General features: G+C 35.8%; 1 pseudogene across 1 annotated transcript in view; it reads right to left on the minus strand.

Annotated features, from left to right (window-relative positions):
• LOC143238080 (solute carrier family 12 member 2-like) overlaps positions 1 to 22681 on the minus strand; it is a 61156-nt pseudogene that overhangs the window by 16281 nt on the left and 22194 nt on the right. Inside the window, exons 10-17 of the transcript XR_013020398.1 lie at positions 21069 to 21176; positions 18566 to 18689; positions 15519 to 15620; positions 14794 to 14949; positions 6137 to 6236; positions 3558 to 3669; positions 2983 to 3117; positions 544 to 650 (exon numbers count right to left, since the gene is read on the minus strand). The product of XR_013020398.1 is annotated as a solute carrier family 12 member 2-like (transcript). The remainder of the gene's footprint in view (positions 1 to 543; positions 651 to 2982; positions 3118 to 3557; positions 3670 to 6136; positions 6237 to 14793; positions 14950 to 15518; positions 15621 to 18565; positions 18690 to 21068; positions 21177 to 22681) is intronic.

The following is a 22681-nucleotide window of genomic DNA, read 5'->3' on the forward strand; positions in this document are numbered from 1 at the left end:
TATTACTTCTTAATGACATAAGAGATCTGGTACTGATACAGTGAGGTCATCAATATGTCTGCTAGTACACATTGTTATAGCAGAGCGGACTCTTTCTGTATTGGATAATATTATCTCTTAATGACATTTGACAAATATAATTTATAGTTTAACAAAACGACTGTTGTTTGTATGTTTGAAGTTAAGCTAAAAGCTACATAATGGGCTATTTGTGCTCTGTCCACCACGGATATCAAAACTCGCTTTCTTGCGTTGTAGATCCGCAGACATACTGCTTTGCCACGGGGGTAGAGATAAAAGATTCTTACCTGCCAATAATTTAATGTGAGTCAGTCCAAAGTGCATCCAAACAAACACCTGTTGCTTTCTATTCTAAAAACGAATTTAGTTAAAGTTTGCTATTTAAAGATGGTTGAAATATCCTGTCTCTGTACACTGTATTTCTTTACGTGATATACCTTTAAAACATACTAAATGTTTTGTATGTAGTAGGCAATGTCAGAATCTTTTCGACATGTTTATGAATTATTACCCTAAACTTACTTGATCACGTTGAAGTACTGTTGAAGTTCATTGGAATCACACGTTCTCCAGTGCTTCTTGTAACCCATCAGAACTATATTTGGCCGTAGTTTACCCAATCCACACAACTGCAATTACCAAATACTCTTATTGTAACAAAGTAAATAATTTGTAAGTAAAAGAATCTCAGATAGAACAATGGACGCTGTTGAAGAATCACAGATAGAACAATGGACACTGTTGGAGAATTACAGATAGAACAATGGACACTGTTGGAGAATCACAGATAGAACAATGGACGCTCTTGGAGAATCACAGATATAACAATGGGCACTGTTGGAGAATCACAGATAGAACAATGGACACTGTTGGTGAATCACAGATAGAACAATGGACACTGTTGGATAATCACAGATAGAACAATGGACACTGTTGGTGAATCACAGATAGAACAATGGGCACTGTTGGAGAATTACAGATAATTCCTCTATTTTAGATGAATGAGCTGAATCTACGTAAACTACATGGTGTATCACAAAAATTACAACGTGTAATATATTACCACATGAGTAATTACGTACACGAACTGCAAGTCTAAACATACATACGATATTTGTTTTAGGCCTACAGGACTGATGATGTCACTTAGTATCTCACCACAGGTTTGGTACATTTGAATTCAAGCATAAAAATATCTCACCATAGGTTTGGTACATTTTGAAGTCAAGCATAAAAATTTTTTTTGTTCTAGTTTTGTGATTAATTTTCGGAATTTAACCTTCGAGAAAGCACGTCAAGGAAAGATATATAGAAACAAAAAAACGCAATAGTTAAACAAATAAGAAATATTATTTAAGATACGGGAGAAAAATAAAAAAATGTTCCTAACGTTTATAGCCAGACCCATCAGTATAGTCTGCACTGATTGGACAAAGAGGTTTAAATTCAATAGCAGAAAATATTACATGTACTGGTTATCATTATAATCTACCACTCCTAATTCGAACAATATACGACAGAGCAACTTGCCTTCCTTGTGATCTGCAAGCCTTTAACTACTTAAATGTACAGAAATAAAGATTTATACAACTAAAAACTCTCTATATCACGAGCGTACAGGTAAATATACATAAAAGTATGTCCATATATACAAATACAAAACATGCAAATTATTAATAAAACACTACCGTTAATGTGAGTATGAATATCAAACTTTCACACTCGGTAATTGTAGTCAATGAAATATTACTAATATCTTTAAAAAACAACAACAAGTGGACAGTTAATAAACACAAAAGGTCTGTATTAGATAAACATATAATGTCACTTCAAGATTTGAGTATGTGTGAGTCTGTTATATTTTTCCGCAAAATAAAGAATGAAATTCGTGTACACTCGTAAATCTTTCTACAATATATGTAAATGTTGACCAATCTAATAATTATTTTATGTCGAATTCCAAATTAAGAGCTTCTGATATCTAACACAAACACAGTAAAGTCATCAATATGTCTGTTAGCATCTCGTGCTAGTGCAGTAAAGCCATAAGTGTCTGTTTGATATCTGGTACTGATACAGTGAGGTCATCAATGTGTCTGTTAGATATCTGGTACTGATACGGTAAGATCATCAATGTGTCTGCTAGATATCTGGTACTGATACAGTGAGGTCATCAATGTGTCTGTTAGATATCTGGTACTGATACGGTAAGATCATCAATGTGTCTGTTAACTATCTCTTACTGATACAGTAAGGTCATCAATATGTCTGCTAGATATCTGGTACTGATACAGTAAGGTCATCAATATGTCTGCTAGATATCTGGTACTGATACAGTAAGGTCATCAATATGTCTGCTAGATATCTGGTACTGATACAGTAAGGTTATCGATATGTCTGCTAGATATCTGGTACTCATACAGTGAGGTCATCAACGTGTCTGTTAACTATCTCTTACTGATACGGTAAGATCATCAATGTGTCTGTTAACTATCTCTTACTGATACAGTAAGGACATCAATATGTCTGCTAGATATCTGGTACTGATACAGTGAGATCATCAATGTGTCTATTAGCATCTCGTGCTAGTACAGTAAAGTCATCAACGTGTCTGTTAGATATCTGGTACTGATACGGTAAGATCATCAATGTGTCTGTTAACTATCTCTTACTGATACAGTAAGGACATCAATATGTTTGCTAGATATCTGGTTCTGATACAGTAAGGTCATCGATATGTCTGTTAGGTATCTGGTTCTGATACAGTAAGGCCATCAATATGTTTGCTAGATATCTGGTTCTGATACAGTAATATATTAATGTGTCTGCTAGATATCTAATATAGTAATACATTTATTAACAATCCGACAAGTCAAGGCATCAATATATCATCGTGCTGCCATATCTCTTAACACTGACTTTATTTCCTCAGTTAAGCTTCGTGTATAATGCTATAATTACCTGTAGCAATGACTTTGTTCCCTCAGTTAAATTACTGGATTCAATAACGTTATAAAAACCTTTCGTTTTTCGCTTTTCCAACCATCTGTAATTATGATCAATCATGGCCTTCCTCAAAGGTAGAGTAATGGGTCCCTAGAATAAAATAATAAGATACAAGTTATCACCAACCTAAGTATTTTTCAGAAAACGTAAAATAGTCACAGAAAACAACTACTCTGTATCTGAAAAACATAAAAGAGGTTTACTAAACTCATCGAACAAGCTAAATAGTTAAATAAATAAAAGTACAATTTTAAAATTTTATTTGTACTCAAACTTTATCTTATGCTGTTCATCTAGTTACAAATATACCGTCAATTTTATTCTGTTAATTATAAGTTGCAAATCATTTGTATCCTAACGGTTTACTGCGAACTGGTGGCCGTGTTGTATAACATAACTAAATTTATTTCATTAAAACAGCAAAAAATACGACGTTCATAGAAAATTTCAAGCAATATTTTGGGTGACTTTATATAAAATATATAGTTATTTTAAAAGTGTAACTTTAAATAGTTACTATTGTTTCACACCTTTAGCACGTGACCACAGACTAGGAGTCCCACTTTTCTGGTAATGCTGTAAGCGAAGTCTACAAGAGGAGGTCTACTAGAAGGATTCCCTGTCAACGCTAAGATAGCTGGCCTGGATATAGAATCACACAGCTTTAATAAACAGATTGAATGTTTGAGAACAAAACATGCCTATTAAATAGTAGCTGAAAACTAAAGATGCCTATCAAATAATAGCGGGGAACTAAACATGCCTATAAAATAATAGCTGGGAACTAAACATGCCTATCAAACAGTGGGGGAGAATAAAACATGTCTACCAAATAATAGCTTAGGACTAAACACGCCTATCAAACAGTAACTGAGAACTAAACATGCCTATCAAACAATAGCTGATAACTAAACATACCTATCAAACATTAGGTGAAAACTAAACATGCCTATCAAACAATAGCTAATAACTAAACATGCCTGTCAAACAATAGCTTAGAATTAAACACGCCTATCAAACAGTAAGTGAGAAGAAAACATACTTACCAAAAAGTAGCTAAGAACTATATATGTCTATCAAACAATAGCTGAGAACTAAACATGTCTATCAAATAATAGTTCAAAACTTAACATGTCTATCAAACTATTAATAATTATTCTGTGCTTACCTGACAATATTTTAAACTAAACATGCTTATCAACAGAGGCGTTGCTAAGCAGTGGTATATGAAGCTCGATTCTGATGCTACCTTACAGTGCTCTCAATCCCCAGTTGATGTCTTAAATAATCAGGATAGATAACCATGATTAATATCATTCTGAAACGCCTAAATTTCCCGGGTCTATGACTCAAACTTTCGAGTCTTTTACGCACCTGGAAACGCCTTTGCGTGTGAAATGGTATTTGAAAGCTAAACGTACTTGCCAAACTATAGTTGGGAACTAAACATGCCTATCAAACGATTTCATAACTTGTCAGGTAACAAAACCTCGATCATTAGAATGGCTGATATGGTGTACCTTTCTCAGAACGAAGTCTATCTATACTCACCATGCTAAACTGTTGTTTATCTGTCTGTTTGTAATAAGTACACATGTTTACAATACACAATCTGTGCTGTGCCCACTACGGGTATTGGAACTTGGTTTCTAAAGTTACGAGTTCTTAGACTTACAACTGGACCGCTGGAAGGACAGAGTAAACAGACCAACTGTTTATCCAAGAAAAATATTTATAAGAATATTATCTTTTATTTGATGTCATGATTTTTAAGGTTGGAGAATTAAAACTATTAACAAGCAAATAAAGTTAACTTAAACTGTACTTTCTTAAATCAATCAACACTATTTATTCTGTCGGAAAAGAATAAATAGAAATATTGAGCGTCAAATTTCAACCTGGTGTGACACGTAGTTAAAAGGTCAAATCAGAATCCCTTGTTGTTCAGGTACGTTAGTAGGAATTAATATTTCATCACTGTGGAAACGGCGGGTGCACAATAAATACATACATACATTATATATTTATGCCACATATACACTTCGATTTATCTCGGGGGGCTCAGCAAATAGTCCAATGTGGCTTTTCTAAAGGAAAAAAAAAAATGCACATACGTACATTTGGGAGAGGAATGCGTACCCCACCTTGTTCGAACTCTTGAGTAAAGGAACTTATTAACAACACCCGCCTGCTACAAGGGCTTTGTTCGAGTTTTTGGAATAAATAAAGGGATTGACTGTCACTTTTGTAACGCGTTAAAAGTTTTGGGTACTGAGTATATTCAACACGAACCTTGGACTCGAATTGCAGCCCAATATGTTGGTCACTACACCCTAGAAATGTTATTTTGTGAGTGAATGAGCTCAAAAGATATTTGCTGCACTTTTGTTTTGATAAACAAGAGGGAATCATCAATAGCCGCGACATTTGAAATTCGTTTAGATAGGATTAGAGTAAATTAATCTACGAGACCTTTTATTATTATTATTACCTATAATTTTGTGCATCAGCAATATCAAACATGAGCCACACGTATACCTGATTCTGTTTTACTATTCATCAGAATCTCTACCAGACTAGTCTCAAATTGGAATTATTTTGGATAGAATGAGAGTAAATTAATTTATCGAATCTTGGGCGTTATCAAATACATCAATCGAAAGGGTTTGACCTCCTGAATTCAAAATTGTAATTATATCTCAAGTCGGTCAAGAGATGAGGAAGCTAAGAGATAAAATATTTGTACTTGACAAACTCAAAGACATTCTTTGAGGCGCTATACCGTGGCTAAAAATAGCTTTCACACAAAAAAAAATCAAAAATGTTCATCTCGATTTTTTTCACTATAAATCAGTTTTTCACCTTTCATTAACAGTAGCCAGCCGGTAGGACAGCAGTCAGTTTATATACCTACAATGCTAAAATCTGGTATTCGATTCCTCGCGGTGGACACAGCAGATAGCCCAATTTGGCTTTGCTTTTAAACAAACAAACATTAAAAGAATTTATGAAAATAAAATTAAACTTGGTAAACTGATATTTGCAAGGAAGAATATGCCCGACTAATAAATGCATTTCATATATCACCGTAATTATAAATTTGGTTTACCTGAAGTTCTTTACGTGATCTTGAACTCGGTTAAGCCTACTGACTGCAGTAAGCGCTGACTTATAAATCGCTGCTTCGGTAGAACATCCCCAGTTAATATCTGCAAACAAAAGTACGTATATTTTTTCATTGTACTTGTTTTATTATTCATTCAGTTATATATAATGCATTTATATAAAATTACCATTTAGCGAGATTTGCAATTTATGCGAATAGCTCCGTGTAAAATGGTTTATATACTGATACAGATACAAAAATACTTTAGTTGTAACCTTTACAATTCTGCTACGTCATTCAGTGAATGTCTCTTTCCTAGTGTGCGCTGTTTTTTTTGTTTTGTTTTTTGTAGTTCTTAAATTACAAACCATAACACATACACGTCACTTTAATCTCAATATTCTAGTTCAAATTTTCTACATTATTTATTGGTAACACTACAACGAGACTCTTAAGAATACTCAATTGAATTTTGTGAAATGTATAATGCAGGGGTTTCCAACCGGTGGGTCGCGACCCCAAGGGGGTCGCGAAGCCTTGGCAGGGGAATCGCGTAGCCTTGTTAGAAGTAGCTTGGGATAACATTAATTTTATTTCCTCAATTACATTTTCATGGTCTTACTTTTTTTTTTGTTTCGGTGCAAAGCAAAACGTGTGCTACGTTAGTTCAATGTAATTAGGTGATATTATGGGTGTATATATGCGTGCCTGTGAGTGAATGTGTATGTGTCTGCAACTGTATGTATGTGTGCACTAGTGAGTAGCGAGTATGTGAGTGCACGCGCATGTACATATGCTTGTGTGTCTGTTTAGCTGTGATTAAGTGTGTGTGTGCTCGCTGTCGACACGTGAGTCACATGTCCGTTGCTGATTGGTGGATAACGAATCGCGCGACTGGCCACGCTCCCTTCCCTCCCAATACTTACCCCATCATTACTCTACCTGCACCCCCCACAAGTAGTCAGTGTAAGATCTACAGTTGCCAAAGCGTTCATTATTCAACATTTTTATTTTATTTTAACAAGGAGATAAGTAAGCAGTAGAGGTGAGTTGTGTCCATGGCTAAACGGCGCAGATACTCAGAATGCTACCTCAACATTGGCTTCACCACTGTGCTCGCCAACGACGGCATCGAGAAACCACAGTGTGTTTTGTGCCATGCTGTCCTGAGTGCAGAGTCAATGAAACCATCAAAACTCAAGCGTCATCTCGAGATGAAACATCCAGAACACGCAAAGAAGGGTTTGGATTTCTTCAAACGGCATGAACGGTGTCTTAAAAGCCAAAGAATCGATAGAAGTGGGTCGTTTCAGCAGCAGAGTGCAGCCGTAGTGGAAGCTTCATATGAGATTGCATTCGAAATTGCTAAACAAAAAAAGCCTCAAACGATTGAAGAAACACTTCTTAAACCCTGCATGATGAAAGCAGTAAATCTTATTCTTGGAGAAGCCAGTGCAAAGAAGATGCAGCAAGTATCCCTGTCAAATAATACTATACAGAGGCGCATTTCTAAAATGTCTATGGATGTGAAGGAACAGGTTTTGACTGAAATCAAGGGTTCCTCTTTGTTCTCCTTTCAGCTCGACGAGTCAACAGATGTAAGTTCATGTTCTCAGTTGCTTGTCCTCGTGAGATACATTAATTTAGGTGACATCAAAGACGAATTCTTATTCTGCAGTGCACTTGAAACCACAACAAAGCTGATGATGTCATGGAAAAGTTTCAACTTTTTTCAAGACGAAGATCTTCAATGGGAAAACGTGTGTGGGGTTTGTAAGGATGGGGCACCGGCTATGCTGGGATCGAAATCAGGATTCCAGTCGAGAGTGAAGAAGCTAGCACCTCAAGCAAAGGGCATCCACTGCATGATTCACCGATATGCTCTCGCCAGTAAGACTCTCCCTGCCTCTCTGCAGGAAGTGCTTGAATCTGTAATCAAAATTGTAAATTATGTGAAGACTCAAGCACTCAACACTCGCCTATTCAAAGAACTATGCAAAGACATGAATGCTGACCACGAAGTCCTTCTCTTCTACACAGCAGTACGTTGGTTGTCGAAAGGAAACGTTATTAATCGTGTCTTTGAAATGAAAGATGAAATAAAGCTATTCCAGGAGACGCAAGAAAGGAAAGATCTTATAGCTCACTTCGAAGATGAAGCATGGAATTAAAGGATTGCGTACCTAGCCGACATTTTTGACCAGCTGAACAAGCTCAATTTGAAGCTTCAAGGAAGGGAAACACATGTTCTCCTTTTTCAAGATAGTCTTCGGGCCTTTGTTTCCAAACTGCAGAACTGGCATTGGAAAACCAATCTTGGAAACATCGCTATGTTTGGAAAACTTTGTGGAGTGACGGATGAGTCTCAGATCCAATTGGATCAGTTCCTCAAGGATGAGATTACCGAACATCTTCAGTCTCTAGAAAAGGAAGTCGGGTGTTACTTCCCTGAGCTATCACAGGAACAGGAGGCCCTGGTAAGGAACCCATTTTGTACTGAACTTGATGTATCCAGCATCCCAGATGATATCCAAGATGAATTTCTGGATCTAAGGAAAGACTCTTCAGCTCGTGATCTCTTCAAGGTGAAATCCGTGACTCAGTTCTGGTGCGCTATGTATCAGTCATACTCCAAAGTCAGCATGATAGCTTTACGTGTCCTTGTTCCTTTTGCTTCTACCTACTTGTGTGAGGCAGGATTTTTTCACTCTTGTCAATATAAAAACAAAGAATAGGAACAGATTGGATGTTGGAGATGACATGAGACTGGCTCTAACAAACGCTCGGCCACGAATTTCAAAGCTTGCTGCTGAAATGCAACATCAGGCATCTCACTAGCTGGGTTGGATAGCTGTTCAAACCTATGTTAATATTACTTTAAGAAATATATGTTCTTTTTGTGAATTTAGGTTGGACCAATGTGATTTAATTTGCTAATAAATAATTACAGAATTTTTAAATATTATTTTAGATATTTCTTTCCCTCTCCTTTACAGAAAATAAAATAAAAATTAAGCTGCTGATAGTAAGCCCTAAGTAGGGGGGTCACATGGGTTTCAAACTTTTAGGTAAGGGGTCGCGAGTGCCAAAAGGTTGGAAACCCCTGGTATAATGTGTAGAATTTCGTGAATTAATTACTTTTATTAATTTCTTGCTTACCAGTGAACTGAAATATCGTATGTAATTCACAGAGACTTTCTGTAAAAGTGAACTTACTGGATTAGTCACGTGTGACCGATCTTTGGTTCGATTGGTCAAGTCTTTTGTTTGATTTTCCTTTCCACAAATTAATATGGTTATTATATTACGTAGTTAAAACTGTGGGGAAAATAAGTAAATTGAGCACATATTGAAACACCAAGAAAAAGTAAAGTTGAAACAAACAAACCTTACAACTGTCTATAAATTAAACAGTAGCTGAAAATGTGAAACACTAGCTAATGTTAAATAGTGGCAGATATCAGCTATTTGTACAGAGTTAGTTTCATAAATTTCAATAGGTAATATCTACCACGGCCCAACATCGTTTAGTTTTCCATATTTTCTATTACTGTAACTGTCAGAAAGATCCCGTTTGGTGTCGAAACGTTTTAAGTTTGTGCTCACTTGAACAGTTTAAATTTTGATTTTCATCCTCATTACTGTCTGAAGCTTCAACACATATTCTATTTTGTTTGATTATTGTCGTGATATTCAAATTTCTTCTCGGCAAGAAATTATTTGGTTTTGAATTTCGAGCAAAGCTATACGAAGGCTATTTGTGTTAGTCTTCCCTAATTTACGAGTGTAAGATTAGAGAAAAGGCAGCTAGTCATCACCACCCAGCGGCTACACTTTTACCAACGAATAGTGGGATTGACTTCAAATTATAATGCCCCTATGGCTGAAATGGCAAGTATGTTTGGTGTGACTAGGATTCGAATCCGCGACCCTCAGATTACGAGTCGATCGCTATAACCACCTGATCATGCTAGGCCTAAGAAAGAAATAATTAAATTGTCAGATAAAAAAGACGCTTAGTGTAGATCAGTGAATCTCAACCTGTGTGCCGCGAGAGATTAGCAGGTGTGCCGCGGTGTTTTTGAAACACATTCAACTTTCTTTGGATTTTACAAGCAAGTCGAACACATCAGTTAATAAAAGCTACTATAGAGACACTCTGAAACCTTCTAAAACATTCGATGGTTTTCATTGAACTCGAGCACTGAGAAGTTCATACTTACATTTCATTCTTGACTGCAACGATTTGACTGTTAGTTTAATTGTGGCGCAACAAGCGCTTCGTACTTCATAAATGTTGCATCAAACAATCAAACTGCTTTCTGGAACACGTTATCATTCTGTGGTAAGCTACAGCTACTACGCTGTAGGTAGAAATTTTATATTAACTGCACAACTTCGTGCTTATCGTGTATGAATTAGCTTTATCATTTATCCATGGAAAAATATTTAAGTAAGTCTGGTGCTGCAATGTGTTGAGAATGTGTTGAATCAGAAGCAAGGAATCAAACGAAAGTACAAGAACGAATACATCGAATACGGTTTTATCGCTTTGGAATCGGAACATTCTCAATTACCATTCTGCTTACTCTGCAATGCAGTTTTATCGAACGAGGCGCTTGTTCCTAGCTAACTGAAGAGACACTTGGAAACAAAACATTCAGCTGTGAAGGATAAACCAAAAGAATACTTCGAGAATCTCGCGGCTCAACAACATGAACAGTCAAGGAAGCTTGTGAACAACATGAAGCTGCCCGAAAAAGGATTGATTGCAAGATATAAGGTTGCTCATTTGTTGGAAAAACTCAAGAGAGCGCATACGGAGGTCGAATCAGTCATTGCGCCAGCGTTAGCAATCATTGTTGAAACTATGCTTAAAACGGATGCCGTCAAAAAGGTTAAACAAGTTCCACTGTTCAATGACACAATTTCTTACAGAATTGTAGATTTGTCGTCGAATTTGAAGGATCATGTTTGCGAACACTTCAAAGCGCCTGAATATGAATTGTCTCTGCTATGGTCTCTTCAAGTTGATGAATCTACTGACGTTAGTAAAAAAGCTCAAATTCTGGCTTTTGTTCGATTCATAAAAGATGGAAAAATCGTAAATGAATACTTATTTTGCAAATATTTAAAAAGTACAGCGAAAGGCCAAGACATTTTCGAGTTGGTGAATGAAAACATTTTGTTCTTCAAATTACATTGGTATAATTGTGTCAGCGTTTGCACCGATTCAGTGCAAGGAAAAGAGAAGGGATTCATCACTCTGGTGCACCAACAAAATCCAAACAGAAAGGCGCTCGCCTCCAAATCTTTGCCGAAAGATTTGCAGTCTGTTATGAATCAAGTTATTCAAGTGGTGAATTTCATCAAGTTTCGGCCACTTCAATCTCGACTTTTCTCTCTTCTCTGTGAGGCGATGGATTCAGACTACAAAAAGCTACTGTATCACACTGAAGTTCTATGGCTTTCGAAAGGAAAGGTGTTAAAGCGTCTTGTCCAACTAAAAACTACAGTAATTACTTTCTTGGAGGTTGAAGAAGCATGTTTTTAATTTTCTTTTCATGATGAGATTTGGTGGCTGAAGGTTCAATTTCTCTCCAACTTCTTTGACAAATTAAATTCTCTGAACTTAAGTCTCCAAGGGCCATCTAAAAATATTATTACTGAAACATCCAAACGGAAGGCCTTCGATGAAAAGGTGACGCTGTGGAAGAATAAGCTCTTGAAAGGAGTCCTTGATTGTTTTCTTTCTGTTAATGAATGTCCGTCAAAGAAGAAAATTGTCCCTCAAATTTTGAACACATTAAGCGACCTACAGTCCGCACTAAAACATTACTTCCAGTCACTTGCTGTCGACGAATATGACTGGGTGGCCTATCCATTCGGAATCAACGACACAACAAATCTTACAACTGAGGAGGAAGAACAGCTCATTGATTTACGAAACGACAAATTTTATCAGTCATTGTTTCCCGAAAAGAGCTTAGATGAGTTTTGGATCTCCATTAAAAATTCATATCCTGTAATCAGTTCAAAAGTAGTTGAAGTTCTGCTTTCATTTGCATCTTCGTGATTTTGCGAAATTGGATTTTCAGCATTGACTGAAATTAAAGCCAGAAAGAGAGAGAGGCTTCTTACAGTCGATGATGAAATGCGAGCTTGTTTGTCTATGTTAGAGCCTCGCTTCAATTTGATTTGCTCTCGGAAGCAGGCACAAGCGTCACATATGTAAAAATAAAAAGTTTTGATTTTTCTGCTATACCACAAATTCGTTAAAAATCCTCAGAACGACACTCACGGCCAAAGCAAGCGACAGTATTGTCAATGTGCAGATGACATTATTATCGCTTGCTTTGGCCGTGATTTTCGTTCTAAGACTTGCTTTTAACGCTTGCCGAATAGCGTGTACCTAAATAAATCGTTAAGGCTTTCCAGGTGTGCCGCGCAAATTTTCAGATTGTCGTAGTGTGCCGCAAGTCAGAAAAGGTTGAGAACCACTGGTGTAGATAGTATTAATTACTTTATATTTGAGTTAATATTTCATGACTGTTGTTTTTTATAATAAGAAGTTAAAAGCAGATCATTGTTGGAAGTTGTGTTTGTGAGTTATTGATCTCAAGATTATCTAACGTTGTGTATAATCTAATGATGTTGAGGATAGAGGGATTTCTAGTAGGTCTAAGTGATGGACATGTAAGACGCGGAAAGAAAAGGAAATGGAAGAGAGTGGAAAGCGAAAAGTACAGTCATGTAGAAGAGACGTTCGGTCAGAGAAAGGTTATAAAAGGTAAAGTTAGCTGTCGTCGAAGTAAATAGCCTAACGGGTGTTATGTTAAAATGGAATTAACAATTTTCTGTCATCATTTTAGGGGAATAACATGTCTCGTCAAAGAGTGTTTTGAAGCAATTAAACCTGTCTGTTTGGACTTTGACAAAACAAGCGATTATTTGGAAGTGACCCTATATTCGATAAACAGACGTTTATGGGAAGTAGGCCTAAATACGAAAAAGCATACTAGTCTAGGAAGTTAAGGATACAACTGCGATAAATTATGAGGTGTCATAAGTAAATTATATACTGATAAGTGTTCAAGAGAAAAATAGTATGACTCGTCAGCTGAATTGTAAAGCAATTGACTTGGCCTAAGTGGACTTTTGACAAGAAGAATTGAAGTGCATAGTATTTAAGATACAACTATGATACACATAGTGTAAATAATGTTTGTACATACGATTAACTTGTTTTAAATATATTATTTTAAAACAAACGGGTGCTTGCTGTTCATTTATCGTTAAATTTATCGCCAACAAGTCACAGACACCTACTGCAGAAGAATCCTTAGCACAACCTATATATGCATATATTTACATACTTTTAAAAAAGAAAGTCTCCTGACGTAAGTTATTATTCGTATATTTCAATTCTTATGGTAAAATTGTTCACAACCTATGAAGCAAACTTCGCTTATCCGAATTAATTGATTTAGGATCCACTAGCTGCTTCATCTAATAAACTGATTATAGTTGTTTAATAACTGATGATGTATTCATGCTTTGAAAAAAATTAGTAACTTTACCTACTTCTCAGAATGAGCTATCTTGTATTACTTGTGACTGAACTCACTTCTTAGTTACTGGTGACTAAGCTCAGTTTGTTCTAATTCAACGCTCTACATAAAGAATTTTTGTGTCAAATTTACAACTTGCCAGATGAATCTCACCTTGTAATTTGGTCTTTAGTCATCCTTGCTTTGAATATAAATTATAGACTGTTCTTTATAAGAATAGTATTCAATTTCGGAAAACTCAACGAAATATCAGGTCATAAAAATGACGTCATATTAATTAGAACATTGGAGACTTTCTAACACAATTGTGGTTTTTAACTAATAGATTTAACGAACCTTCCTAAAATATTTGAATGTGAAAACTAACGTTTTTAACGTGTCTGGAAAATACTGAAATTCATTCATTATAAAACTAGGTACGTTGCAATTTTAGAAGTTGTTTAAATTGTTTTGGATTTCGCGCAAAGCTACACGAGGGCTACCTGCGCTAGTCCTCCCTAATTTAGCAGTGTCAGACTAGAGGAAAGGCAGCTAGTCATCACCACCCACCGCCAACTCTTGGACTACTCTTTTACCACGAATAATAGGGATGACCGTCCATTTATAATGCCCCCAAGGCTGAAAGGGCGAGCGTGTTTGGTGCGACTGGGACTAGTAGTTGATACAACTTGATATAACTACAAAAAATTCTGGATTAAATTGCTGAACAAAATAAGACGTCTTAATGTATGCTAAAGTTATGAAAGGGTTAAACTAATATGTTAAAATTTTGGCAACGCTTCTACACAAACTGGCTCTAATGCCCCATAATTACATATTTATTATTGCATACTTAAAAACAAACTATTATACGTAACATAAGTATTTATTGGGTTTATCTTGGTTTACGTATAAGTAAAAAGCTATAATAACGATAACTGTGATCCAGTTCATAAGTAACATGGCACATGTGTAGCACAATCACTTGCTTCGTTTCGTTTCAAATATTTTAGTGTACGTACAAATAAAGAGCCTTGATAACGATGAAAATGACAACAACTGTGAACCAGTTCATGTTAAATATGACACACGTGTAACGCAAGCACTTACCAGGTTTCTTTTGGTCTACGTATATATAGAGAGCTAAAACAACAATAAACGTGATGACAGCTGTGATCCAGTTCATGATGAACATAACACTGACACATAGCAGAGCTCCAACCAAGCTCGCCCATTTGTTGAAGAAGGTGAAACTGGGTCGAAATCCTGTATTTATTAAGTTAATCATTCATTATATTATTGAGTAAAATTACAAAAATAAACACAAAACAAGTAACAAACAATTTACAAAAATTTTTTGAGTATGTTTCACACTCACATTTGGATGTTTAAACAGTTTTAGTGTCATTTTACGTATAAAAACACTTTAACATAATATTCAGAAAATATCTAAACGTTAGAAGAATTTATTTTAAATGAGGTCCTTTTTTCAATTATTTGGGTAAGATCTGTACGTTTAAAAAAATTATTGATTACAAGTTTGATTACAATTATAAGGAATGAGCGGGACCTTCTGAATGTTTGAAATGTGATGTTTAAGATATAATTCAATACTGGAAATAAACTAGAATACCAATAACTAACAAAGTTGGACGCTTATTTAGAACAATGTGGTTAATATACAGTCCTAAAATCAAATGGCTTGGTTTTCATTATTAAATTTACACACATCGCATATTTTCAGTAGTGTAATTATCTTCGTTGCATATTAAACATTTTATTGAGTAAAATAAAAAAAAATTACCAAAAAAACTCTAGGAAAAAGGAAAAGTTACCTGGTGACTTGATAAATGCGAGATGAAAGCAGGAAAAGTTGATTAAACAATAATTAGCCATGAAAAAGTTTGAAATAATTGGTGCAATAATGTTCAACTCCCCTGGAATAAAGAACACCAAACTGATTAAATTTTCCGTGAAAAAAAAAAGATAAAACTTGTCATATTTTACCGTGAAAAAAAAGCGAGTTTTTCTGAAGAAAAATAGAGCATAGTACATTGTTAAACTTCTTACGAAATAAAGCGCATTACATTCATTAAATTTTCCTTCAATACAACACATTACATTGGTCAAACTGACCCGTAAATAAAGCAAGTTACATTGTTAAAATCACCCTGAAATAAAGCACATTACAATTATCAAAATTCCCTTGAATAACGCATATTACACTGAGCATGTTTTAATTTATTTGTACAAATGTGTTAAGTAACATTGTAGACCCGGCATGGCCAGGTGGGTTAATGCGTTCGACTCCTAATTTGAGGGTCGCGGGTTCGAATCCCGGTCGCACCAAACATGCTCGCCCTTTCAGCCGTGGGGGCATTATAATGTGACGGTCAATCCCACTATTCGTTGGTAAAAGAGTAGCCCAAGAGTTGGTGGTGGGCGGTGATGACTAGCTGCCTTCCCTCTAATCTTACACTGCTAAATTAGGAACGGCTAGCACAGATAGCCCTCGATTAGCTTTGTGCGAAATTCAAAAACAAACAAGTAAAATTGTACTACGAAGTAATTTTGTTAACCGTTGCTCAAAACATGAATATGAGTTTTCAAAAATAAATAAAAAATTATATGTTAATTTACATAGAGACGAATGCTAATGAATCAAAACTTTTATAAAATATATATTTATACATTTCTTAACTTTGGGAGCTACCTTTTATTTCAATCCAAAAGGAAAATGATCTACGTTGTTGATTGCTTACGGATTTCGAAGTAATTTTAAAGCATAATATCATATAAATCATTGTAATTAACATAGCATTGGTGTATTTTATTCCAAACTCTCGCTAGACGATAATTGAAAAAATTACTGTTGAATTACAAAAAGTGCTTTTTTTGTCATTGTTTTATTCAATTATCGTAGCAAACTACTCGAGACCTATCTGCACCAGCCGCCATTAAAAATGAAGTAATAGACCAGAAGGAAGACAAAAAGCAACATCATCAAACCAACGTGGAATTGACCATAACTTTATAACGTCCACACGCTGAAAAGGCGAGCAAGTTCGGTGAGGAAATTTAACCTTGTGACCCACAGGTTAGGATTCGAGCATCCTAACTATCAGGACATTCTATGTTCGTTGAAGTATAAAGCTACACAATAGGATATCTGTGCTTTGCCCATGTTGGATATCAAAAACAGATTTTTAGCATCATCAGATCTCAAACTTATTACTGGCCCACCGAGAGGGATTAGACCAGAATAATGTGAACAAAATACTTTATATTGTTTACAAAAAGGATTTACGACGTGCTATCAAATTTTAAAACGTTTAATATTATTCAAATTTTATATTAATGAATATGCCTTATATAAAAGTCTTTACAATTAGCAACAGAAATGTGCATAACAATTTAAATTTCCAAAGAACTGATTTTTTGCGCACTTTCAAGAATAAAACTAGAACAAAAAACGAGTCAGTATCAAAGTAAATAAAACTGTTGAAATAGTCAGAGGAATAGGAGAACGTTTAACATTAAGGGCAACATATAAGCATCTACTACTACGTCTTAAGATGCCCTTTAATACAAGCGCCTCTTGCCACATCATGATAGGACATTTATTACCAACACCTGCTGCAACATCTTGGTTTAGTTTGAATTTAACGTAAAATTACACGAGAACCATCTGCGCCGATTGTCCCTAATTTAGCAATGTAAGACTAAAGGGAAAGCAAACAGTCATTATCTCCCACTGCCAGCTCTTTGGCTACTCTTTTACCAACGAATAATGAGATTGGTCGTCACATTATAACTGCTTTCATGACTGACAGGGCGAGTATGTTTAGTGGGACCGAGATTCGAACCAGCGATCTTCCGATTGTGAGTCAAGTGCCATAACCACGTAACAACGTCGGGCCTACCACATCATAATACGCTCTTTAACACAAACTAGAGTGCGTGGACCTTCTTGGGGCTCCACAAGTCATGTGCAAAATTTCATAAAAATATGATTTATAGAGTAAAAATACTTTTTGGAAAATTGAGGTTATATGAAGCAAAACATTTAATCTTGAAATATAGTTTTTCATGAGATCTTTATTTTTTTGTTTGGGTTGAAATTTATGTGTTTTATGTGTGTTTTTTTCTTTTAGCAAAGCCACAAAGGCTATCTGCTCAGCCCACCGAGGGGAATCGAACCCCCGATTTTAGCAATTTAAGTTGAAATTTATATATAAAAAAAAATTAAAAAGGTCCTAGGATTACTAAAGTTTGAGAACATTAGAATTTATAGCTTTGGAATTAACTCAAGAGCACCAAATGATTGACCTTTTCTTGTTCTCTCTCAAAGCACAATTTTTTTTTTGAAATTTTAAAGGGTTCAATAGATATATTGGGTCCCTAAAATATTATTGGGGTAAGGCCAGGGATCCTATCTTCTTACTTCGTTGATAGTTTATATAAACGAATCAGTGGTTTTAGTCGTTCGTACTTTAACTAGTACTCATCTGACTGATCTAAGGCTTAACTAAATAAATAAAACCAAGTGATAGTAAATATAAAGGAAAGAAGTGAGATTTAAAATATTTTGATAATAATTGGTATACTTACGAGTGAAGGAGTTAATGAATGAGGGAAAGTAAAAGATGTGAAATTTACAAATATTTTAATATTTGAAATCTCGTCTCGTTTTATAACATATCTAGTTAAACTGTTATAAAAACGTTTTGTGCTTAAAAACTATTTTAATGGAAATTATTTCATAGAAAGACTTATAAAGATAAAAGGCGCCACGACATATCATTCAATATTGACATTTGATTATTCTTTATCATTTTTCCGTCAGATGAAAGTAGATTTTTCAGATGTATAGTATATTTACCAATAATTGTACACAGCAAAGCAATGATAAAGGTAAGGACAGCGGCCCGACGTGGATCATTGTCCTTTCCATAACTTTTAGCGAAGAAGTGGATGTAAGGAAAAATGTTGTCCTTGCACACCGCCTGTTGGAAAAACGTCATCAAAATTGTTTAATTTCTTATATATATATATACTTTTTTTTTTACTTATACTTACCAGCCAAAAAATTTTCTTGAAAGGAATGGCTGTCGTGAGATAAAAGACTATTTAATGTAGATGTTTTTAATTTATTTGTTTTGTGAGTGAGTATTTTATGATTGTTTAATTCTGTTCATAAAAAGAGTGTTAGAAGCAAATATTTTAAAGTCAATGTTATAACAAGTTTAGTTACGTAATTCGATAAGATTTATAACTTGAGGTTGTAACTCATTGATGTTGAGAATAAAACAAGCAGGTGATTTAGTAATAAAGCATAAATAACATGAGATGAGCGGGAAACAACAAACAGACAAGAGAATAGCAGAAAGGAGTAAAGTCACGGTAAAGTAAAATTTTGGCGTTAAGTGCAGTAGAAGTGATAGGCCTAATGTTTAATATATTAGAGAAAAACTAACAATTTTGAAAGAGACAAGAAATATAGTTTATTCCGTCAAAGTGAGATCTAAATTAATTAGACAAGCCTAGGTACACTTTGACAAAAAGGAAAATTTGACATCTAAAGTATTAGATCCAGACGATTACCGGTAGAACAGTGTGCATTGATAAGTTGAAGTTTACAGAAAAAAATGAAAAGAGATCCTAGGATTACTAAAGTTTGAAAACCCTAGAATTTATAGTTTTAGAATTAACTAAAAAACACCATGTGATCGGCCTTTTTCTTGTTCTCTCTCCAAAGCACAATACTAGTACAAAAGAAATAGAGAAAGACAATTCAGTTTGTCAACTGAAATTATAAAACAACTTAATAGGCCTAAGTGGAGTTTTAACAATAACAAGAGAGCCATATAGTGTTTACGATATCTCTATTATCACTATAGTGTAAGGAAGTTGTTGTACATACGTTAAACTTGTTTTGAATATATATATTTATGTTTTGAAGACAAGTGGAGCGCGTACTGTTAATTTATCGCCAAGTCACAAACATCTACTGTAGAAGAATTCTAAGCCCAACAACAAAACTTAATATACACTACATGGCCAAAACTATGTAGACACCCTTTTTAATTAGTGGATTCGGCTACTTTTAGCCACACCCATTGCTAACAGATACATGAAATCAAGCATACAGCCATGCAATCTCCATGGACAAACATTAGCAGTAAAATGGGTCGTACTGAAGAGCTCGGTGACTCTCAACGTGGCACTTGTCATAGGATACCACATTTCCAACAAGTCAGTTCGTCAAATTTATGCCCTGCTAGAGCTGCCCCGGACAACTGTAAGTATTGTTATTGTGAAGTGGAAACATCTAGGAGCATCAACAGCTCAGTCACGAAGCGGTAGGCCACACAAGCTTACCGAACGGGACCACTGAGTGATGAAGCGCGTAGTACGTAAAAATCATCTGTCCACATTGCAACACTCACTACCGCGTTTCAAACTGTCTCTTGAAGCAATGTCAACACAAGAACTGTTCATCGGGAGCTTCATGAAATGGGTTTCCATGGCCGAGCAGCCGCACACAAGCCTGAAATCACCATGCGCAATGCGAAGCATCGGCTGGAGTGGTGTAAAGCACACTGCTATTGGACTCTGGAGCAGAGGAAATGTGTTCTTTGGAGTGATGAATCACGCTTCACTATCTGGCAGTCTGAGGAAGAATCTGGGTTTGGCGGATGCTAGGAGAACTACCTACCTGAATGTATAGTGTCATCTGTAAAGTTTTATGGAGGAGGAATAATGGTCTGGGGCTGCTTTTTCATGGTTTGGGCTAGGTTCTTTAATTCCAGTGAAGGAAGATTTTAATGCTCAGCATACAATGACATTCTAAAGAACTGTGTGATTCCAACTTTGTGGCGACAGTTTGGTGAAGGCCCTTTTTTGTTTCAGCATGACATGCCTTCTTGCACAAAGCGAGGTCCATAAAGCCGTGGTTTGCCGAGGCTGGTGTGGAAGAACTTGACTAGCCTGCACAGACCTTGACCTCAACCCCATCATACATCTTTGGGATGAATTGGAACGACGACTGCGGGCCAGGTCTTCTCGCCCGACCACACTAATAATGCTCTTGTGGTTGAATAGGAGCGAATCCCCACAGCCATGTTTCAAAATCTAGTGAAAATTCTTCTCGGAAGAGTGGAGGCTGTTATAGCAGTCAATGGGGACCAACTCCATATTAATACCCATGGTTTTTAAATGAGATGTTTAACAAGCATATATGGGTGTGATGGTCAAGTGCGCACATACTTTTGGCCATGTAGTGTGTATGTGTGTGTATATATACTATAAAAAAGTATAAAAAAACCTTTAATTGGCAACTGGCATAACACAACTTAACATCTGGCAATGACACTATAACTGACCTGAAAGATCCTTGGGGCACTGATTAAGGCAGCCAGTGCTGATGACAAGGTGGCTGCGAATATTCCTACATAGATGAGTGGTCCAAAACCTGAAGACATTTCCATTACCTGAAATGGTAAACATATGAATTAACTTTCACACAAGGAATTTAAGTAAGTAACTTCAACATGTGACTTAATTTAATTACGTAAATGGCCTAGTGATTAGCGTGCCAAGATTGTGAATTCAAAGATTCAATGCTCACGGCTCATTGACGTAGAAAAAAAGTAATTTATTATTTATTGGCCTTATGTGCTTTATATAGGTGACAGAGAAATCCCACTATTCGATCAGGTAAAAGTTGGCTATAGTTACTGTTAACTAGCTGCCTTCTGTTAGTCTAAAATTAGAGACAACTATGTTCAGATAGTCTTTTGTATAGCTTTAAACCAGAGTCTAAAAGAAATGGCCCGGCATGGCCTAGCGCGTAAGGCGTGCGACTCGTAATCCGAGGGTCGTGGGTTCGCGCCCGCGTCGCGCTAAACATGCTCGCCCTCCCAGCCGTGGGGGTGTATAATGTGACGGTCAATCCCACTATTCGTTGGTAAAGAGTAGCCCAGGAGTTGGCGGTGGGTGGTGATGACTAGCTGCCTTCCCTCTAGTCTTACACTGCTAAATTAGGGACGGCTAGCACAGATAGCCCTCGAGTAGCTTTGTGCGAAATTTCCAAACAAACCAAACCAAACTAAAAGAAACAAACAAAAAAATCAGGCTATTATAAACAACTCTTTAATTAAGACTGACGTAACTGTAATCCAACTGAGTTAAGATATTGACTGATATAAATTATGAGTACAGTCTTCGTTTGAATGAAACAAGTTATACTGTAAAGCCCGTAGTAATCGCAGGCTTATGACACGAAAATTCGAATTTCGATACCCGTGGTGGCAAAGCACAGGTAGCGTATTGCATAGCTTTGTGCTTAACAATGACCAAGTAAACTGGTTTTGTTTGTTTGTAGTTAAGCACAAGCCTGTACATAAGCTATCTGTGCCCTACCCACCACCAGTATCGAAACCCGGATTCTAACAACATAGTGCTGTCATTTGTGGTCCTGTTAATTAGTTATCAAAGCGATAAAATACACTGGCTTAACAATTGATATATTTTAAGTAAACAATCATTTCAGTAAGTATACGATTCTGGACTCTGAGAAGCACCCGAAGTGGCAGTAATTATTATGGCGTTTAACAATAAAACTAGGTTTCAATACGCGTAGTGGCGCAAAATGCATAACCCATTGTTTTACTTTGTGCTTAACAATAAACAACTGAAGCTTAGTACAGAAGAGTATTTTTGGCATTTCTGATTATACTAAACATATGATTAAATATAAATTGCAATTAAAGGCATAATTAGTAATCTTACATGCATAAATATATAAATAAGAAATAAGTCTCTACACGTTTCTCTGCATTATCAAGTGACAAAGAAGCAATACCGAAAAATTATCCCTAAATATCTAAGAAGATATTCTATACCTAATACATTATACATTAAAAATACAACTATTAGCGACTGATATTATTGTGGTTGAACGTTCATCTTTTAGTGTTTGTGTATAAAAAGAAAA

This window comes from Tachypleus tridentatus, chromosome 13, assembly GCF_004210375.1.
Source record: "Tachypleus tridentatus isolate NWPU-2018 chromosome 13, ASM421037v1, whole genome shotgun sequence".
Lineage (NCBI taxonomy): Eukaryota > Metazoa > Arthropoda > Merostomata > Xiphosura > Limulidae > Tachypleus > Tachypleus tridentatus.